The sequence below is a fragment of the Nannospalax galili genome, unplaced genomic scaffold, assembly GCF_000622305.1.
Source record: "Nannospalax galili isolate Female #2095 unplaced genomic scaffold, S.galili_v1.0 scaffold698, whole genome shotgun sequence".
Classification (NCBI taxonomy): Eukaryota; Metazoa; Chordata; class Mammalia; order Rodentia; family Spalacidae; genus Nannospalax; species Nannospalax galili.
Genome location: NW_008341886.1, coordinates 3,846,661 through 3,869,978, shown reverse-complemented (window position 1 = coordinate 3,869,978; position 23,318 = coordinate 3,846,661). Strand labels below are relative to the sequence as shown.

Here is a 23,318-nt window from a genome sequence, read left to right as displayed (position 1 = left end):
ATTTAGGAAAGTTTATTTCTGATACATGTGAAATAACGGGGGCCAGAGGGGGAAAAACGCATTATTTGGAATCTTACTCTTAAATCATTTCTAGGGTTTTAATATAAATAATAATAACTGTAATGAGTTTAGCAATTATATTCTAATAAATATGGAGAACTGTAGAAAACGTAAAAGCCCATCACATTATTAAACAGAAAAACGAGTAAAAACAACTGTGTGTTTTTATTCATTAATAAACTACATAGTCCATTTGAAACATGGGTGCTATGAAGTTTGAACTGTACATCCAGCAGCAAAGTTCCAGCTGCCAAAAACTTCCAAGGCATACGTAAAAGTTAAAAGGCAGAGAAGACTGTGCTGGAATCCAGACACTAGTCCTAATTTTCATTCCCTTCAATTATATAAAAGCTTATCAAAAAGTGGTAATAAACATTTAAGTTTCAGATTAACTGAAAGCCAAGTGGGATGTATGTGGATAAACCAACATCTAAGTATGTATTTGCATGCTTATATAAACGAGACTAACTATGTTAGACTACATTTAAGAGGGCTGTCCTCAAGTAATAGTTTACTGATTTCATCAAAATTAACTCACCAGTGACTTCAATTATGTAAATAGCTGTCCACTGCCTGATAAAGGTGTCATCTTGCAAGAAACTAACTACAGTACAGTTCCTTCTACTTCTGGAATGAAAACTATATTTGCCCTTTGTATTAGGTACTTTCTTTGGCTGTGATTAAAAACACTGACCAACTGCCGTGCATCGTAGAGCACGCCTTTAATCCCAGAACTTGGGAGGCAGAGGCAGGCGGATCCTCTCTGAGTTCAAGGCCAGCCTGGTCTACAGAGTGAGTTCCAGGCAGCTGAAGCTACAGGGAGACCCTGTCTCAAAAAGACCGAAAAAAAAAAAAAAAACATTGACCAAAACCAACTTGGGGAGGGGAGGGTTTATTTAGTTTATAACTCACAGTCCTTCATCAAGGGAAGCCAAGGCAGGAACTCAGGGCAGGAACCTGGAGCACAGACCAGTCCTTAGTCAGCCTGCACTCTTATACAACACAGGCCCACCTGCCCAGGGGTGGCTCCGCCCACTGTGGGCTGGGCCCTCCCACATGACTCAACACTCAAGAAAATGCCTCACAGACATGTCCAAAGGAGGCCAGTCCAATGGAGGCAATTCACCAATAGAGGCTACCTCCACTCAGGTGTGTCATACTGACAACGGAAGCATCTAGTACATGCTTGTTCCATGGTGACCTCTTCCTGTGGTGGTCCTTGCAGCAATGGACTCCAGAGCAACAGTGCATTGAAGGTCCCGAGGAGGACTGGGGCAGTCACCTTCACACCCTACATTCAGGGCCTTGCTTCCATCTCTGCTGATCACCAGAGAGACGGGATTGTGCACACAGCAGTCACGGTCCACTCATGGTCTCGGGTCAGCTTTGCCTGGCCTTAACTCTGGGGGACTAATTAGAATACAGGAAAGCCACTCACTATACCAGGTTGACACTGGCTGATGGTATATCTGCCAACTTCACTGATGACCTTCATTAGTAAGTGGAGCTTTTAATTTCTCTCATTCACTTGCAGGACAGGTTATCGCCAAACCAATGAAGCAATGATCCTGGAAACAGGGTCACCAGAGTTCATCAGGGACAGAGGGCACACTGCACTCCATGTAAGTATGTGAGACTATGGAGCAAGTGCTGGGGAAACACAAGGTGCAGGGCCAGGGAGGGTAACATGGGGCGTAGAGCCACTCAGAAGCCAGAAAAAGCATGCAAAGTGAGATTTACCAGGTCTTAAGTGTGCTGAGGCTTTAGGTCAAAGGACACAGCCGCCATCCTGTGGTTATCCCCCAGTGTAAGGGCCCCCCTACCTCTGTTTCTCTCTACGGCTTACAGGGGAAGAAGTCAAACAGAGGCTGAGACCAGAACACCTTCGATGGCTCCAGGGCCTGGGCAGCTGCAGAGCATCCGGTGGGGTGAGCAGGAGGCTCCCAACAGACAGACAAGAAGTCTCCAACCTGCCATTTTCCCTAACGAGATTTCTGCACTTACACAAAGAGGAGCCATTCCTCACCCTGGTTGTACTTTTAGCAAGTTTTGCTGCTGTTTCTCCCCCTCCTTTCCTCACTGTTCGAGGTGTTTCCGTGTACAGAGAACCTAGAGAGGAACCCAACTGCATCGTGCAAAGTGTTCCTGAGTAGGGAAAGACATCAAACTGCACAGAAGCTGTAACAAGAATTCTGTTCGCTGACCCATCCCATGCCAGACCTACTGGCATTACAGACTGCTCGCTGTGAAGCACACAAACATCCTAACATGTATGAACTGATTCAGGTGTTCACAGAACTTCCACCAGCTAGAAACTGCTAAGATCACTTTGGAACTGAGGACAATGTGGCACAGAGAAACCAAGTTCATGCCCTAAGCTCTCAGCGAGGGCTCAGCAGGCCTGAGCTACACGCACAAGCTGCGCCTGAAATTCTCTCTCATGACCATTAGGATTATGCCATCATGACATCATACTGGAAAGGTCTAGAAGGCAGAGAGGAATTCTGCCACCAATCTTCATTAAGTAAAAGTCATCACTCGAAAAAGGACCACTCATTCTGTCATTTCTAAGTTCGGCATCAGAGTGTTGTATCTGCTTAACTGACCATGTGTTGGCTCCCAAGCCTGTCTTCATGGAAATGAAGGCAAGAATGACTGACTTCAGCAAAGGGTTGCACATAATCTCCTTGGTTCCTAGTGGAGGACGGAGCAGCAGATGGCATTTCCCACAGACAGCCTCCATGCAGCCTCCCCTCCCAAGAGTTCCTCTGCAATGCACTCTGTCCCTCGCCATCAAGGAGCACTGACTTCCTCCAACCTTGGGCATCTGGGGAAGCATCAGCTCTATGGCAACCAACATGAAACAGAAGATGGAGGCCTGTGCCAGTTTTGGGACCCAGCCTGGAAGCCTCCATTTCTTGCTTCTTGAAGCCCACATCTTTGAGTAGAGGAAGGACTGGCAGGGTGGGACCCTTTGTACACTCAGTTCTGAGGGGACAACTGTGCTGGCTTCAAGCCCAGTCATCATGTGACTGCAGCTGGGTGGAACACAGGAAACTACCCAGTGGAGCCAGGCCTTGGAAGGACTGAGAGAAGGACTGAGTGACATAGTAAAACATTAAGGCAGCTTAAGCTATAATGATTACAAGCCATTATCAATTTAACTTCCTTTATTTCTGAGAAGAGTGTAAGAAGTAAGAACACCCTGCGGTGGAACTAAATGTACTGCATTGCCCACCTACCTGCCAAGGAAGAGAAGGAAGCAACTTCATCCAGGATCCCAAAGTTTACAGGGGATTTCTGGACAATGTGGACATGAGCTGTGGTAACGCTTCAGGGTCAGGTAGTTCTTAGATATGATGGTTTCATCTGTAGGACTTGGTACCCCCAGAAGCACATCGGGTTCTGAGCCTGCTGTGGCACTGTCCAGATGGTTCTGGTGCTATCCTCATCATTCCTCCAGTCTTGAAAGTACAGCTAACTGTCATGATACCGCAGCCTCAGGAACCACTGCCTACAACGGCTGTGTGCCCCAGGGCTAGTAGCCAGCCCCTGTGGACTAAGGGCTGCCCATCTCTGCATGCCAGCTCTGCCTCATGCCGTCTGCTCCCTGCTTTACTAAAGCAAAATCCACTGCCTCCTTCTTGGCTTCCAGACTTGTCAGCACCTTCCCTGGAGGTCAGGGTCCCACTTGGCCACCGTGGTGGGCAGCCTGCCTTCCTGGGAAGCTGCACACATGCCCTGCTCCTGTCTTGTCACCCACTGGGGGTGACAGAGGTCCTCCCAACAGCTGCAGGGCAAAAGACTTTATGACATGCATAGCTACTGCACCAAAACTACTCCTAATACATAGCAATTAAAACAAAACAAAACGTAGAATTCTTACACCAGGAATATTCCAGACTTCCAGGCCTCTGAGGCCTCTGCCAACAGCACTAAGATATCTGCTGAACTGGGACCAGACTTTTCTGTCATGTTATAACTAGTAACAAGCTTTCAATGCTGCTCTCCTCCCAGTATTCAGAGGCTTGTAAAATGCTATGAGTGTATTTGAAAGTGACCATGAACTTGGGTTCCTATTATTCATGCATTCCGTTCAAAGCTTTTCAGCTATTCTGTTTAAAGTTGGGGCAGGGAGGATTATGGAATAGAAGTCTTTCTGGTAACCCGAGCTGTTGCTAAGTCCTCTTTCTGCTTTAAATGCTCAGACTCCTTTTGTGCTCTCTTGCATCGAATGGATGTGGTTTGTCCCACCAAAATGCATGCTGAAATTTAACTTCTAATGTAATGGTACTGAGAGAGGGTGGTGCTTTTAGGCAGTGATTAGAATTGTTTTCTCCCAGAGAGCCTGTTGCCATCGAGTGTCTGCCCCACAGCGGTCCCTTCTTCAACCCTTTTGACCTGATTCTATGGACCCTCGGCAGAAAAAGAGCAGGTGCTGGCAGCTCACAGACTCTCAGAACCATGAAAAAGAATCAACTTTTTTTTTCCCCCTGTGAGTTTCCCAGCTGCAGCAGAAAATATGAATTAAACCAGTCACCTTCTTGATAGAGACCTGAAACATAAGGACCATTAGATGCAGAGGGTGACACATTCAGGCTCACTCAGTAGCTAATATCTCAGGAGCTCACTAGGCAGCATCACCTCTAAAGAGAGGGCAGAAATGAGCGGAGAAGCCACAGAGGGAGGCATCGGGGCCTTTGCCAGGACAAGCACGTGTTCCTACCTCCCTCCTCTGCTCCTGATCTCTGTTTCTTTATTCTTTACCCTCCTCAGATATGCACATGCTCAAGACAGAAGCACAAGCACCAGCAAAGCCTCTAACCCTCTGCTGCGTCGGCTTCCACCAGGAAGCACAAAAAGCACAGAGCAGGAGATGCGCCTCGGTGTTAGGGAAAGTCACAGACAGCCGATGACGGTGGTAGGCGGATTCAGACATTCCCGTTTAGATGATCATGTGGACATTCACACATCGTCTTTGGAGAAGGCAGATAGTGTGTTGGTTAATTATAACTTAAGTACATATGTCCACATTAAACATCCAAAACTAAACCACGTACAATACTGACAAGCTCACATCTCACACAGTAACAGTACTCATGCACAAAGAAGAAAAACAACCAACTCCTTTAGAATATTCTGTTCCCTATTTTTACAGTACTGGCCAAAATTTACCCGGAAACATATGACCCTCTATGGGGATACTTGCTGTTTCTGGCCCAAATGCCTGTGTGATGAGAAATGACAGATCGACTGTATTTGTTCACAACTTGGAAACAGAAATGTTGTGTGGCAGTTTCATACGGTGTGACCCACCAGTCACTGGACTCAGTCCAACATGCCATTTAAATACATATAAGCAAGCTTGGAAAGACAGACATGGTCCTTTTCTGGAGCCTGGACTCTAATTAAGGGATCTTGACCAACACAGTGGATCCATTTTAAAGAGGAGTGAGTGGTCCAGGGAAACTACACACCTTACTAAAGAACTGAAACCAGGCTGGGGGGCGGAGGGCGCTGCACTCCTCACCAGGCTCAGAGGAAGTGAACTTCAAGCAATTCAGTTCTGTCTCTGCTCCAGCTTTTCTGCTTTCTGTCCTGGGGCTCTCCCAGTTCTGGGAAGGTTGTCCTCTCCTTCCTTAGCCTGGCTGCAGAGCGTGTTAGACACTGGGAAAGAGCATCCTGAAACAAAAGTGGGCTCTGTGGGGTTTTCCCTAAAAGACACCAGGAAGCCCACTGTGCATCCTGAGGCCCTGTGAGACAGACAGCAGTGTTAGAGAGCTGACAGGCTCCACACGTCTGTGTAATCCTGAAATAGAAGCCTGTAAATAGTTTAAGATTTACTTTGTAGTCATAAAGCCATTTCCAACTTTAGACCAACCTCTGTGTGTAGAGAACTGCATCTTAAGAATGTCATTAGCTCTCTGACAGGTAGGTATCAGAATGCCAGAGACCCTGGCTTTGAACATGCTCAGAGATGTGTATCATAGCAAAGCCATTAACCCTTTATTATGTTGTCCTATACTGTGAAGATCCAACCATGTCCTCAAAGGGAGAAAACAGGACTGGAGATGTACCTCAGTAGTAAGCACTTGCCTCAGTTCAATCTGCAGTGTGCGCACACGCACACACAAAGAGAAAGGAGGGAGGGAGGGTGGGAGCGAACTTCAGGAACACTACAGGGTTCTTCCTGAAACCCTAGGAAGGCAGCAATATTTTATCTGTGCCACTAGCAACCATCCAAATCCCTCCCTTTACTCCAGCAAGTGAGGGAGTTCCACCAAGATGCAGAGACACTGAGGACACCTTCTATCCCCAGCTCCCACATCCCACCCTTTCTCCCTCATCTCTCATCGCTATGATCCTACCTGAGACTCCCGGCAACTCCACAGTGTTCAACTGAGCCTGGAACATAGGTTCAGTTTCTCTAGAACATGGCAGAAAAATGCCATGTATTCCAGGGCAAGAAAAAAAAAAGCCATGTCTAACTTCTGCATGCTGTTTTCCTAGGGCAGTGCACAATAACAGACCAGAGCAATCACTAGGAAGCACTTCCTGGCCAACCAGATGCTCCACTCTATCGTGGTTGTCTTTACTGGAGCTAAACCATAGTAAAAGCAAACCATCGGCTCAGGTGATAATGGCACTCCAATGTGTGCCCCTCTTAAAGAACATAATAGAGCATCATCTTTCTATGGAGACCAAAAGCCTGCCTGGACATAGAAAACTGGACAGCTTCAAGTATGTTCTCCAGATATGGAAGCTCTGTGGAATAGGTGTATCAACTAAAAGACAGTCACGGCACAACCAATCAGACACAATAATTCAATCAAATGTTTCCATTCTACCCTATCCGCTGCATCAATTTACATTAAGACAACAGAAATTGCCAGAATGGAGCTATTAAAATTAGCCTATCCTTTTGTAAACCATGGATTCTTTTCCAAACAATTAAAAACAAAAAAACCTTTAGGGGAAAACAAAATCAAGGACAGAAAATGACTGTACACCCGTGTGTGTGTGTGTGTGTGTGTGTGTGTGTGTGTGTGTGTGTGTATGTATGTATAATGATGGTGCACTTTCCTAGATGCAGAAATGTGCAGGATGCTTTCAAAGAGAAAAGGTCATCTGGGATGACTGGGAGCCACACATGCGATCACAGATGTTTTCATACAGTGTAACAATATCCCCTTCCCTCTCCTACAGATGAAAGGCGGCTATGACAACCAGGCCCTTTCTGCCCTGGGGTCCGCCGGCCTTCTCCTTTGACCTCTCTTTCATGTAATCAGAGCAGAAGAAGAGAGCAGATCTCAGCTGTTCTCCTTGGCGGTCTTTAGCTGTGTAATAAAACATCCCTGCTGCGTATTCAACAGTCCTCACACCAAGAAACCAGTGTCCTAAAGCTGCCTGTGTGTAGGTTCCCAGTCTTTCACAGCACACACTGTCCAGCTCTGAATTTCAAAGCCTTGGTTTCCTTTCTTCACAACTACAAATTAACCTTTTGTTTCCTCCAGAGAGCACCAGGTTTGTTTAAACAAGCTGTCCATGTTAGTGCTGGATTTCGGTTGACAGTTCAATGACATTGACCATGCAGATTTGTCTGCATGCTCAAGACAGTGGTGTCTAAGATACCATTACTAATTTTGGATCATTGGAAATCATCCACCACCGGATACATTTATTTGAACCTGATAAAAATAGCACAGCTAACCTCTGAACACCTCAACCTACTGTGGGATCAACAGACATGCTGCTAGTTGCAAATCGGCCGACTCATCTGGAATTCAGGGAAGAATTCCATAAGGAGATTTTTGACGTTGTCCATAAGTTGTTTCTTTAATAGATGCTTCACTTTAAAAGAAAAGATTAAACAGTAGATTATTTAACATAGGATTCAGTACAAAACAGTCACCTGAAATATTCAGTATAAAACAACACTATTTTACAGTATTTCTTGGGTTTCCAACCACTGAAATGTGGTGCGCTTAGTTAAGTTCAACTAATCATATAGAAGTTATGGTGGGGAAACGTAATAAACTCCCAATTGCTCAGAAGGGCAAAGCATTTCAAACAGGTACAAGTTGCATATTATGTCTCTATACAAATTCTTTCAGCTTTCTATCAGTTCTTAGGAGCATGCCAACCTCTTTATATAAATATATCTGTCTTTCCATGCATCTAAAAAGACACTCAAAAAGGGCTTGGTTGGCATGAGTGGCCCTTTAACCCTGGGATTTTTAAATATTTAACATAAACTGTAAGATATCTGAGTCATGCTGCAATTACCAGGCCAAATGGCCAGCTGACACAAGTCCACGCCAATCCCAGTGACTGGTTTAAGAAGACCCACTGGCCCTTTCCCAAAGTAGAACAAAGATAAATGTGACCAGTCCTATTAACTTTCAAGAAAACAGACTTCTCTAATGTGCCTCTGATTTGTTTTCATAAGGTTAGCCCTTCAGGCTTAATTAAACCCCACAGCCAACTCTGTGTTCATTCAAAAGTGTAATTAAAGAAGAATCCAGGAAGGGCACTTGGCCCTGGGGCCTCTCTCAAGTCCCTACCATGAGCGATGTTCTAATTGTGCCCTTCGCCTGGGTCTCTTAATGATGATCTGTCATGCCTCCAATTCCAAATCTTATTCTTCCCACTCGGACCCATCTCCAACAACTTCAAAGCAGGAAGATTGGCCCCAAAAGCTGATTCTTCAGGGAATGTATACATTTAATTAGAACACAAAAAATTAAAAAGGGCATTGAAGGGCATATCACAAAACTGTTAAAGGACATGTATTGCCACCACTAATTAAAGGCACCCTTGATTACAGATTGGTGGTGAACCTTAGTTTATGGGCCTGTTCTAAGAAGGAGGCCTCCACTATTCCAGAACTAGGTGCCAGATTGGATAGTAATGCTTCCCAGCTCTTCGACAGACTGCCTCATGAATGTGTAGAACAATCCAAGCTGCACATACAGAAAAGGCCAGTGTGGACTGGCTTTGTTTAAATTTGAAGGAAGCAGTATGGGACTAAGTAGAACCACCCTCTGGATGGGGGGGGTTGTTCCCTAATTTGGGGAGATCCTTGACCTTCTCATGACCTTCTCACAGTGACCCCAAACCACCTTGCGGAGGACACAGGCATGCTGCAAGTAGGAAAGGACAGGGTTTCAGTGGCAATGGGGTGAAGTGCTGGAGTTTGGGAAATAAGATCCACAAGACTGAATTTCTCTCCAGTCTGCCCACTGGTAGGTCATGATTCTTTTCCCAGTAGAGAAAAGGATTAGGTCATTCAACACTTTGAGGAAAAAAATCTAAAGGCTTCTAGAAGATTCTCGAGGCACTCGGGAACACACAGATGAAATGAAGAACGCTTGTCAGGTCTTCTATGTCCTAAGGCATTCCTAAGCCCCTGCTGCCCCCCTTCTCCAGCCAGAACTGGTCAAGCAGGTGTGTGGTTCTCTACTACAGTTTACATAAGAAAATAATCCCCTTACATATTATGAGAACACTGGAAGATGCTCCTCTTCCCACCAAATGTTTGGGATATGTTCACAGATTAGGTAAGTCAATTTTCCCTCTGTCTTTGGTCCAAGTTCAAACCATTAATTTCCTTGAGGAGACCATAATAACCAAGGAAGGAATCAGTAGGTACTCCTTTAAGAAATGGCTTCCAGGTGTTTTATTGTTGGGTACAGAATCATGCTGTCTTAACTTGTTCATAGCTAATTAAATAGTCCAAACATTTAGATTTTGTTGTGATTAGGATGAAGTGTGTCACCAAAGGGTGGTGTTGATGTGGTGGGACCTTTAAGAGGTGGACTGTAATAGGATATCATTTCTAGCCCCTCCCATGGATATGACTTCCTATCTAACCTGTTCCTTCTCCCAGGATGCCACCCACCAAGAGGTCTTCATCAGAGCTAAGTGACATCCTTATACGGTTAAACTATAACTCTCCTTTCTTTATAAAGTTATCCAGTCTTAGAAATTACATGATAGTCATGGAAAATGGGCCAATACACACTGACTCCATGAAGTTTTGGGAAATGACCCATCTGCAGATTCTTGGATCAGAGCAGTGTGGTGTGGAATCCTGAAAGCCTATTCTATTTTTCTTACCTTTCAGATACGTCCTCTAAGAACCCCACTGTGAGTCCTTTACTGGCTTTCCTCTGAACCAAAATAAACCTCTGGGAGATGGAAACTCTGCAGGTGGGCCTGTAGAAATTGCTCAAAGTTAAATAACATTTGCAGGCATAAGCTTTCAAGTGAATGAATCTTTGGGATTCTTCCTGGCCAGCTTGCAGTTTCCTGAATGGTTTCTTTAACAAGCTGGTGATGGGACTGAGGAATTCCATCACTGCTGGCAGACTGGCAGACGGAAAGTAAATCTGGCTCGAGGCCTGACTTTGGAGTACACTTGGAAGCTGTACAACTGAAATACGCTGCCTTGTGGACATGCATGTACATCTCTATTCAGACCCCTCAGCTCCACTCCTGAGGGACACCTCCAGGAACACTGTGCAACTTACATTGGGGGGGGGGGCATTCTTAGGTATAGAAAGTGCTACAAAAACAGTGGTTTTAGCTGTAACCTGTGAAAAAATAGGGGAAGTGGGTAGAGAGGAAATACCTCCAGGGTACCTCACCTGTCCAGCACCACCTGCTGTGACCAGGAGCAAAGGAAGCAAGAAGGGCTAAAGATGGAGAAGGGGTTAGGTAAGAAATGGCCCTGCAGGACAGAGCTCTCATGAGAAAACAGGTGAAGAATGGAGGTTCCAGCCCCCTACAGTAAGCAGGGAGAACGCTGCCCAATGAACAGACACATGTCCTCCCCAGTCAGCAGCAGTCAGGACACAACACAACCGTGACTGAATGGCCACTGCATTCCTGACATGCCCGTAACTTGGATGAGCCAACACAAAGCACTCCAGGAACAAGACAAAAGAACGTGGCAAACTTGCTCCGTGTCACATCAGCCACAGCAGTTCCCAACCCCAGCAAAGGAGTCAGGCTTTATCAGAGAGAGGGCAGAAGACAAGATGGTAAACCCCCTTCTGCACCATGGGGTAAGAGAAACAGCTGGGTTTGGTGCTTTTCAGTGAAGTTGGAGCAGAATTAAAACACTGAGTAAGAGCTGGCTGAGGAGACAGCTCAGTGGGGAAAGTGCTTGCTGCACAAGTTCATATAAAAAAGCTGGGGTAGTGGGTTAAGCTTTTAATCCCAGCACTTGGAAGACAGAGATGGGTGGATCCTGTATCAAAACACAAGTTCCATCCTTAGGAACAACATCTGAGGTTGACCTCTGACTTACATATCTGTCCACACATATTCTCTCTCTCTCTCTCTCTCTCTCTCTCTCTCTCTCTCTCTCTCTCTCTCTCTCTCTCGCTCGCTCGCTCTCGCTCTCATACACATGTACACACACTCTCTCTCTCTCTCTCTCTCTCTCTCTCTCTCTCTCTCTCTCTCCCGCTCGCTCGCTCTCGCTCTCATACACAGGTACACACATTCTCTCTCGCTCTCTCATACACACACAGATACACACATTCTCTCTCGCTCTCTCTTGCTCTCATTCTCTCATACGCACATAGATACACACACATTCTCTCTTGCTCTCGCTCTCTCTCATACACACACAGATACACACACATTCTCTCTTGCTCTCGCTCTCTCTCATACACACAGATACACACACATTCTCTCTCGCTCTCACTCTTTCATACACACAGATACACACACATTCATTCTCTCTCTCACACATACACACACACATACAGAGAGAGAGAGAGAGAGAGAGAGAGAGAGAGAGAAAGGGAGAGAGAGAGGGAGAGAGGGTTAAGAAGGGAGGATGTTATTAAACATTATTTGGGAGGGCCAGGGAAATGGCTTGGCATGTCAAGGTGCTTGCCACGAAAGCCTTGATAACCTGAGTTTGTTCTCCCAAAGTGAGGAGAACAACAGTAGGAGGAGAAACAACACCACAAAGTTGTCCTCTGACCACCAAATGTGCCTGGTGGCAGAGGCATGCCAACATCATACATACATACAATAATAATAACTAATGAAATTTTTTAAAATTAGAGGTGCAGCTCTGTCAAAAGGGAAGAAACAGCATCCACAGATCCCACATGCATTTCAGACATCTGGTCACCTTAATTTTGTCAAGAGATCAACATCTGGAAACTAAACTCTTTCCCTGGAAAAGACCATTTCTGTATTCTATGTGGGGCCTGGAAATTTTAAACATACTAAATATAATGCCCACCTTTAACTGTTGGCTCACACTTGGAAGAGTTTTCCTTTGCTGGTATATGAGTACATATTCTCCAGAATTTTGTTGTTTGGTGGTGTTTTGAGGTAGACTCCCATGTAACCCTGGCTGGACTTGAACCTGCTATTTAGTCAAAGATGATCTTACACTTATGATCCCTCTGTTTCTACATCTCAAAAGCTTATACACAGGCTTGTACCACCACCTTCAGCTAATGCAGTGCTGGGGATAGAACCCGGGTGCTTCAGTCCAATATTCTCCAATTATAAACTTCAGAAAAACACAGGAGGGAGCATGTCTGCTGATAAGAATGAGCACATTCACCTTTCAGGCTGAGATTGGATGTCCAGGCTTCTACACTACATTTCAGCCAGCCATAATGATGTTGGGATCCTACACATCTTATCTTTCATGTGAAATCTTAGATGCTTCCCAGAAAAGTAAATGGGTAGAAAAACTAAATATCATCCAAAAAAAAAAAAAAAAACAACAGAGCCATCCCTGTCCCCCATTTGGAACCATGGCTCAGGGTAATTCCATATATAACCCTACAGTTACTTCAGGTTTAATTATTTCAAGCTATTGGAACCAATGTAAGTCAAGGATTACTCCAGAGACTATAAAACAAGAGAAAACTGCATGGCTTTTTTAAAATTTTATTTTAAATTTATTCTTATTTATGTGTGTCTGTGTTTGTGTCTGTGTGTCTGTCTGTGTGCAGGTGCCCAAGAAGGCCAGAAGAGAGCACTGGATCCCCTGGAACTGGAGTCACAGGTGACTGCAAGCCACCTGATGTGGGTGCTAGAAATTAAACCCAGGTCCTCTGGAAAAACAATAAGCACTCAACCACTGAGCCATCTCCAGCCCCTGTATCACCTCTTATTTGTAACCAAATATCTGTTTCCTTGACAACATGGAAACTGCTCTGACCATAATCATCATTCAACATGCGCAACAAGATCTAACCAGTTCCTATGTAAAGTCTGCTGAACATTATTGAAAATGGGGGGGGGGGGGACAAAAAAAAAAAAAAAAAAAAAAAAAACAAAAAATCAGAGTATAAGGGCTCTAGTGAGTAAAAAAGGGGGGGGGGGGGACCAACAAAACAAAACAAAAAAAACAAACGAGAAAAAACAGTACTTAATAACATTTTATTGGCCACTTGAAACCATCAAGAATGGGAGCAAAGAAATGTCACTGTTTGCTTTGCCAGCTATAAGCAGAAGGAAATAATTCAATCTCATAAATAATTCTTGACTATACTCACCTTGGGTGAGAATTTAGGATTGGCAATAGGAAGCATAGGTGTTTTATAAATGATGCTCTAAATGTGTCTACAGACCAGGCTACTTGTTTGGGAGACAACAAATTCAGAACAAGTGAGTCAGAAATCACACTCGAAGAGATCCACAGCACTAGTGCACTGGGATCTCACACCGTCTGTCTCAATTTCCCTACTACTACAGGGAGTAAGGAAATAAGGTGTTGAAGAAATGAGGTGCCACTTGCCTGCTCCATCACAGAGCTGGATAAAAATACTTCCTTACTAATCGTGTGATGCCTATGAGCTCAGAGGCCAGCCAGCCTTGGCCAGATCCTGGAAAGCATACAGGGTGTTTTCGGAGCACAGACTGCCTGTGCCAAAGTAAAGACTCTCACAGAAAGTCACCACGTAGTAGCCAACTGATGTGGGGAAAGCACACAGGAGAGCTCAGCAAGCCCTGGCAGGAGGTGCAGAGGATCTGAAGGCAGTAAACAGATGGAAGTTGCCATAAACAAGAGGAGAGGGCTAAAGGTATGCACTTCCACTGAGAGACAACAGTTGAAGAAGGAAATCGGCAGTTCACATGTAGTCTGTAACCTATTTTTTGCTTTGCGTTTCAACCACGAAATGTGCCAGAGCCCAATGATGAGCCAGAGATGGATCAACAGCAATCCAGAAAAGGGCACACTTACCCTTTAAGTACCCAGGTTCAGGGTATTTGAAAACTTGCCTTCTAGGGGGCTAGAGAGATGGCTCAGCAGTTCAGAGCACTGACTGCTCTTGCAAAGAACCTGGATTCAATTCCCAGCACTCACATGGCAGCTAATTACCATCCGTAACTCCAGTTCCAGGGGATCCAATGCCTTCTTCTGATGTCCACAGGCACTTCACACCACAGATGCAGTTGCACACGTGTGGGCAATACACTCATTAACAAAAAATAAATATTTTTAAATAAATATATAAAACGCCTTCTAGCCAGGCAGGTGCCCTTTACCTGTAACCCCAGGTAGTAAGGACACTGAGTTGGGTGGACTGCCTGGGCCCAGGAGTTTGACATAGCCTGGGCAACACTGTCAGACCCTACATCGAGAAAAAGCAAGCAGGAAGAAAAGCAGGAGGAGGAGGGAAAACACAAAACAACAAGAAATCTTACAGTCTTTAGATGTGACTGTTTGAAATTACCTGCTGCCTGGGCTACATAGGAAGACGCTGTCTTTAAAAAATAAAAGAGCGTTCAGGAGAGCACAGAGGCGCAGAAGCAGGCACTGTGAGCCCCACCCCATCAAAGGACAGCAGCCTCCTTTGTTGAGCAGAGCCTCATCCTGTGCCTTACAGACCTTGAAGCTCTAATGAGACATAAGATTCTGTGTTGTCAAGGATGTTCCCTGAGCTACGCCTACAAAACAACTGGACCAGCAGAGCGGAGCATAATGAAACTGAGAGTCATTGGGGCCACCGATCCTATAGAAGGTAGGCTGGCTGATCAGTTTAATTGATTGATTAACACAGTGATGTGGTCCCATCCAAACACAACCTGAGTTTGCTTGTGTTCCTAATAGAGGCTGCGGTACCACAGACATCCCAAGAAAGAAGTTCCTTGCATCAAAGAAATGCCATCCATCTTGGAGTTCAGTAGCCTTAGCACCAGCTTTCCCAAAAAAAAATCCCCAGTAAGTACAGCAGGAGCTACCTGTATGCTATTAACAGCTTAATTTACTTAACTTCAGAGAGTATGTCCAAGATTTCCATTTTTAACTGTATTACTGGGGTATGTTGCAGGCTATAAAATTGGCTCATTGTAAATGGACAAGTCAGAGAATTTTAGTAAATTTACAGGCTTCTGTGACCACCTCCACCATCTAAACTTAAACATTTCAATCCTCCAGAGAAAATCTAGTCTGCCCTTTGTCAGATTGCCAGCTCTCCTATGAACCCCAGGCAACCACTTGTCTGTTTTCCATCTTCATAGGTTTGCTTCTTCTAGAAGTTTCTATAAATGCAATCAAGCAATATGTGGTCTTTTTCGGTCAGCTTCCTTCACTTAGCTTCATGTTTTGAAGCTCATAGTGATTATAGCACACATCAAGAGCTCATTCACATCATGGCTGGGCAAGAGCTCCAGCACGGATTCAAAGCATTGTTTTGCTACTCACCTTCTTTGGCTTCTTAACTCTATACAGCCAATTAAGTGGCAAGACTTCTTGGTCTGAACTCAGGAATCAAATTTAAAAAGCCTAGAGTATTTCTAAAATATTCTAAAATCTGTAATGTGTGAAAATATGCAACGAGGATACAGTTTGTTGCCTGAACTTTGTGTGGGTGGTGAGTTGTTTTAAATAAGTAAACAGCATCCTGGAATTTTAATTTTTATGTGTTAATACATTTAAAGTGTTTTTATGCTAATTTTCACATCAAGCAAGGTCATCATTTCCCTTACCAAGCATCTAGTTAATGTATAAATAGTATTGTACTAGAATATACAAAGTGCATATAGTCTCCCTGCCCCCCTAGCTTTTAAACACAGATGTATTTCAAGACTGATTATAAATCAATTTGGAGGGGCTGAAACATTTTTCTCCTGTTTAGTATCCAAGACTAGCTGCAGAAGTAGGGTCTAAGCCACAGTCCTGTGTGGAGGATGCTCTCCTGCATGGTCCTGTATGCTCCACTGCATGGTCCTGTGTGGAGGATGCTCTACTCCATGGTCCTGTGTGGAGGATGCTCCACTGCATGGTCCTGTGTGGAGGATGCTCTACTCCATGGTCCTGTGTGGAGGATGCTCCACTGCATGGTCCTGTGTGGAGGATGCTCTACTCCATGGTCCTGTGTGGAGGATGCTCTACTCCATGGTCCTGTGTGGAGGATGCTCTACTCCATGGTCCTGTGTGGAGGATGCTCCACTGCATGGTCCTGTGTGGAGGATGCTCTACTCCATGGTCCTGTGTGGAGGATGCTCCACTGCATGATTCTGTATGGAGCATGCTCTGCCACAGTCTTCAGTGTCCATAAAGTCCATAAGTATATTTACTCATCCCTTTGCAGCTCCATTACAGCCTAAGGGCCCCAGGTGTGCCAGGCACCATTCCAGGTTCTGTTTGGGCAATCAGCTATAAATAAACCAGTCTCATCTTTTCCTATATTTAAACTCTCCATTGGTGAAAAATTTTAAGAAATAAACATAACTTATGTGGTGATGTAAAACACAATAAAGAGAAAATCCAATAAAATAAGAAGGCTACAGGATGGGGTAGAACGTTTTAGATTGCAGGACTTGGAGACCACCTTCTGAAGAGGGTTATGTTTGTGAGAAGACCAAAACACAAACCAGATCAGGAGGCAGCAAGCCTCACAGGAAAATGGACAGAAAGCATTCCAGCAGAAGAAAATGTGCAAAGGCCAGGCAGCTGGAAAGGAAGGAGCGGGATTAGAGTGTGGAGGGGCGACTGCGACCAGCTCTTGGGGCCAACACACACCTGAGTCTCCCTGTTTCCCCATCTCAGGGACCCCTTCTCATCAGTTCCTCACTCTCCCTGAAGGCTGCAGGCCTGTGGACACATTCTGAATGTGAGGGCAGGAACGGACAGTTGGTGGGGTGGCCCCTCTTCTTGGGAGGCAAATTCTCTGAGTGCTGTAAACCGAGATGAATGTGGGATTCTCACCCATCATGGCTCTTGGCCATCTCCAAGTAGCCACTCCACCGCATCCCACAGAGCTGGTACCTAACTCCACGAGTCCCACAGGTACACTGACATGGTTGTTCCTGCTTCCACTCAGACCACCCACTTCGAGCCACCAGCTTCTCTAGACAGCCATTCATACCCACCAGCACTGAGCTCTCCAGGTTAGTAGGTGAACCTTTTTCAGGAACATTTTGTTCCCAATGAGCCCTGAATTCAAGGTGGAGGCCTATTGTATGCCCCTGCCCCGTCCCACTATGCAAGCAGTTTTATTAAACCTCAGACTTCTAGGAATCCCTCTAATGTCAAAAACACAGCTAGAACACAAGGATTTGAATGATAAGACAGCTTAAATGCAAATATTTAGTTCACACTTCTATGTCAACCAGAATGAATGGTAGACAAATTCTAACACTTGCTGAACCAAAGAAGTTTCGCATCCACAGCAATTTTTTATTTTATCTTTATTTTCTTATTTATTTTTGCTTTAGGCCACTAGTTACAATGTGTTCTCAGCATTACAATCGGTGCAGAAAATCTAAATCTTGGTCCTCTACAGGGAATCACAGTAATCAGTTGTCTCTAAAATTCATTTGGTTTCAGGATGCTCAATTGTACCCCCTCCCCCCGGGGCCCCTCAACTCCTTTTCAGTATCCTTTGCAGTGGGAACAGCTTTGGGAACCCTCTCCCAGATGTGGCACAGCCCCAGTTTATTTTTTGTCCGTCTGGTTAGTTTTACAGAAGGGGAAGTTCTTTGTGTGGAATTGTATTCAGATTGAGCTGGTGAGGAACACATTTCTCCTGTGATTCAGAACAGAAGTTTGAACGAATCACTAGCCACTTGGTGGTCTTGCAGGAAAAGCACAGGAAACCACATCATAGAATTATTCTCATCTTTCTCTACTGTTTCTCTTTCCTTGAGTATATTATGTATCCCTACCCAACACTAGGTGAACAAGCACCAACAGAAAGTGCCCTATGCCTGTGAACAAGCTGTCCTTGTAAAACCCTGGCTGTCACCTGCCTACAACTTTTTTGTTTAATCTCACATCTCAGCACATACAGTATTATTTCTCTAATAGAGCTGGCTTTTGATAGCATCACTTGCCTGGTTATTTATCATATATATCTGTAACTGAATCGCCTATTGCAGTAATGGGATTTACTCTCAAATATACATAAAAATGCAACATAAAATAAAATTGTTCCACTGTATGCTTCCTCATCATTGGGCATGAACTCCAGGCCATGCAATTCCACAGAAATACATTGACAATTACAAATGCAAGATGGTCAGGTAAAAGGGGGTGTTCGTGACCAAATATCAAAGAAATTCATCCTCTAACACAGGCATTCCATTTTAAAATGATTTCTTATTCATTGTTAGCCAAAAAAAGCCAATCCTAATCCATGTGAAGAAAGAGCAACAACAGAGTAATTTGACTTTTGCTACCTGCACAGCTGAGTAGGTGGGGAAGTGTCTGAGAACCTGGAAAGGGGCAATAAAGTGTACCTGGCTTTGCTCTTGTCAAACAACCATAAATCTTGGACAGTAAAAGCAAAGAAATAAAGACAATGTCAGCTATACCTGGAAACAATGTTCTGAGTGTGGGCCACAGTTACATTAATCCCATTTAAATGTCACACCCCAGGTGAGATACAACTGGCCTTTGAAGTTGCCTGGCTTCAAACCACCCTGTGAAATGGAGAGTCAGGTTTCCTATACTAGGATCTTTCAAAGGCAAAGATTAGTTATGTCAGCAACCATGTGTTACAATAAATTATTGATAATCCCATCTCTCTCAGATTGAGTTTTTTTATTTGCTTTGCTCTGTCTGGCTTAAATTATGAACCAAACACATTTTGGGGAGACTCACTAAAGTGAAAACTTTGTATGTATCCTATCTAAAGCTCATTTTATTTTCTCTCTTTCTTTTCTATCAAAATTGATTTTGTGTAGTCAGATAACCAGTATCTGAAAAATTCATCCAGGAGATCCTAGGGGATAGAACAGTGGATAAAAGGGCTTGCTGTCAAGCCTCATGACTTGAGCTCATCATGATAGAAAGAGAAAGCCAACCCTGAGAAGTTGTCCTCTGACCTTCACATGTGGTCCATGGCATGTGCACAGACCACGCACACACACACACACACACACAGAGTGAATAACTGTAATAAAAAATTTTTTAACCTATCCAAGATATAAGAACTGAATTTACCAAGCGTACCAACAAAGCTGCCTCTCTCAACTACTTGTCCCAGAGATCTGCTCTTCACCTGCTAGGGTCATCTGCATGATGCTACCAAGCTGTGGGAATTACACACAGCAGAGTGCCCTAGCCATGCCAGATCCTGTCTTCAGGGCAGCAGAACGAGTGATAAAACTAAATTTTCTTCAACTACACTCCTAATCCTTACTTTAGAAAGGTTGCTGGGAACATACATTAAAATATCTATGTTGCCAACACAGTAGTGAGAACCATACAAACAGCTTAGAGTATAGCATGCACTCATCCGGGGATTCCAGAAAAGGTAGCTTTGCAAAATACAAATATAAATTCACAAGCAGGAGCCGGTGAACAGAAATGCAGATGCTTCCCTTTTAGACATCTTACTGTGTTGTAACTCAATCTGTTAGACACTCTAATTTATGTTTTAAACATTAATGAACATTAAACACAGAAACTTGCCACCTTGGTGTTATATCTTAAGCAATTTGTCTGGGTAACTATAGCAACAATTTCAGATATATTCTATAATACAAATTTGGTATAATTTTAGAATCAAGAATTAAACAGAATTTATTACAGAACGTAGGGATGCTTTTCTCTAATAGTTGCGCATACTCTACTACAAAAAAAAAGGATTACTTGTCTGGGAGTTTATATAAACACATTGATTTGTTCTGTGTTGCACACCACATGATATGTGATGCAAGCCTCTTCCTTGGATTAGCCCCTGATATCTGTGAACTGTGCAGCTCATGCTCACTGGACCCTTAGCAAAGTTCCCTCCTTCATCTCCCTGTATCTTTCTCAAAGGAAAGCCTCTGTTTCAGTGACTTCATGATAAAAAGGGCATTCAGGGTTCTTAAAAATAATCATCCAGTTGATTAAAACTATGCAATGCTTCAGCTAGGCAGCCTGCTCTGGAACAAGGAACGGTTGACAGTACACAAGAAATCGGCATCTATTTGGGGCAAGAAGCATAGAAAACAGAGGAAAGTCTGTTGGTTTAAACAACTGTCTCTCAGCAAGAGGCCAAAATACAATGGAGCACAATTTCTTATAAGAAACCTACAGTTGGGACCTCAGGTGGCCCATGGGACCTTGGCTTATGCTAAACCAGCAAGAGATGTTTATATTTATTTTAGTATCACCATCAAGTTTTAACAGCCTCTGCACTCTTAGTTTTCTTCTCTCCAGACATGAGGAAGAAATCACATGAAAGGGATACTGCAGATTTTGAACACTTCAAATACTTCCTTTGGTCAGAGACAGGCTCTCCCACCCAGACACCAAAGTCTTTGTGTGCAGCAGGAATCCTGCAGCTGTTTGCCATTAAAACAACCAAATAAGTCAGTGCAAGCCTTAAAAGGCATAAGATGATTAGCATAGTCCATTTTTTTCCCTGTTAAAAAAAGTACCTGTTGACTAAACACATATAAACATAGATGCCAGTTTAGGGGTTGTATGGTTCCATGAGCACACAGTGTGACTGCAGGTAGCATCTGAGGCAAGCCTCTGTCTCAGAAGTTTTCACAAGAAACAAACTCAAGGAGAAAGAAATATGTGCTTCAAACATTTACATTTAGGACTGTTTTTCACGTAAATCAAACATGCAAGGAAAACTTGAGAGGAAGAAGAAATGTACATTTGCTTGGGAGTAAAGACAGGTAAGAAACATATCTTCAGTTATTCATAACGAGGTATTATCTGCTTAAACTGAAGATGTGAACTGCCAGCTTTAAATTACAAACTTCACCCTCTCTCAAATAATCAAGTGGAATTAATCAGTAATTAATTCAACAATCCCTAATTGCGCATTAAAAAATGTTTCCTACTACAGTCTAGTTCTATCTTTCTGTGTCTCCTTATGAAAGACTAGGTCTGTCATCATTAACACATCTAGTCACAAACTCGGCCATTACAGCAGGGCTCTTCTAGGTAAGCTGTGACACGCAACTGTTTTCTTAAAAAATAAGCAGCAACACTTGTAACTCCCAACTCTGCAACTAATGTGCTCTTAAACAGCAGAACTGCCTCTCCATATTACATATAGCTCTGCCTTCACTCAATTTTAACTCTTTCTTGATACATCCAATAGTCAGAAGGAGAAAGATGTGTAAACGGATTGTGTAGGAATTCCTTTATTATCTCCGGAAGGGACCTCTTGGTTGGAGGATTGGATCCATATTTTTCTGACGCCTCTAGGAAGAAAGTTCTCTACGGTAAACAAACTACGTCCCTCCACCCTCCACCACTGAGGTGAAATTACTGCAAAATCTGCCAGATCCTGCTGCCTACTGCTTGGGACTCGCATCCACAGGGACCCAGCCACTACCAGGATGAGGAGCATCATCCTCTCCGAGAGCTCGCTCTTGGCGCCCCCTGCCGGGCATCCCTGGGACACCGCAGGCGCAGGAAAGTTAAAACCCAACTCCGGGCAACCACATCCAGGTGCATACAACAAAAAGATGAGGTGAAAGAGCTTCCCGCCAAAGCCGCGGAAACCCGGCCCCAGCGGCTCCAGGGCCAGCGCGGGGGGCGGTGGAGGGGGATCCCTGGGGATCTGTCCGCGGACACAGTTTCCCCCGCACACCTTGGAAGGAATAGCTCCCTCCCAAGTCCCGATCTACCCCGCTGGTCTCAGACCCTGAGCCCGGGTAAGCGAAATGGGTGAAGCGGAGCTGCCAGCAGAAAGGGGATCCCTCCCGGCCGGCGGTTCCCGGGCTGCATCCCCGCAGACCCTCGTTAGCCAAAGCGCTTGGTGGAGTTGAGTCCACTGCCTCCCAGTTTTCCGCAAAGCCCCAGTACCAGGAGGAGGAAAATCTGCCCAAGAGCGCGGGGCTGCCGGGTGGGCATATCCCACTGCAAGGACCAGCCGCTAGCCCCGGCCCCCCACCACGCGAGCCTGGCCTTGCGGGGTGCGCTCCCAGACCTCCACGAGTACCTTCGCGGTGTAGGCGGGGGTTCCAGCCTCGCCCGCTGCCGGGTCCCCTCCGGGACACTTCCGTCCCGGACCTCTGCACGCTCGGACCTCCGCAAAGGCAAGGGCACAAACTTCAGCCCGAGAACTAGCCCCGCCGCGGACGCCCCCGCACCAGCGGTGGTCCTATCCCTGCACGCGCCGCTCCCGGGATGTCCCCGCCCAGGTGCCTGCACTGTGACCCTACCCAGATCCACATCCCCCACCGGCCGACCACCGCCACCTCGGGTCCAGCCACAGCCACCCGGGGACGGTGCGGGGAGCCAGCTCACCAGCTGCGGGGCGCGCTCCTCGAGCCAGTCATCCAGCACCGGGCACCCCAGCGGCTCCGAGGGTCCTTCCTCTTCGGTGCCCAGCCGGGGAAGTTGAGGAACCACCGCTCCCCGCCACTTCCCCAGAGCCGCCCGCTACTCGCTGCCTGCCAGCCTGGGGACAGCTCCGCGGCGGACTCCAGGCGCGCAGCCGTTGCAGACCCGGTAGGCTGGCACCCCGCGAGGGAGACCCGCAAGGTGGCAAAGTTGGGTGCCCGGGCGACCTCTGCTCGGTAGTGGCGCGTGGGAACAGACAAGCACCCCCAAGCGGGGTCGCACGTGCCGGGCCGCCCCTGCAGAGGAGAATGGTGGTGGCTCAGGCCCCCGCTCGGTAGGGGCCGCGGCCGGCCAGGCTGAGGAGTCCACCCGCGGCGGGAGAGCAGCGCGCGGAAGCGGGCGCAGCGTGAGCAGCCGCCGCCGGCGCCGCCTTCCCGGCGAGTAGAGCGGCGCAGAGTGCGCGGGTCGGGAGCGCAGGGAGGGGAGCGCGGGGAGGGGAGCGCGGGGCAAGCCACCTCGCCCC

The 23,318-nt window shown here is 45.6% G+C and overlaps 1 protein-coding gene across 3 annotated transcripts in view; it reads right to left on the bottom strand.

The window, feature by feature from the left end:
• The window catches only part of Sema5a (semaphorin 5A), a 487,535-nt gene extending 464,276 nt beyond the window's left edge, over positions 1-23,259 (bottom strand). For all 3 annotated transcript variants that reach the window (XM_029565663.1, XM_008837641.3, XM_029565665.1), the window contains exon 1: positions 22,760-23,259. The gene's annotated coding sequence lies outside the window, so the exon portion shown is untranslated. The remainder of the gene's footprint in view (positions 1-22,759) is intronic.
• Between the last annotated feature and the right edge of the window lie 59 nt (positions 23,260-23,318).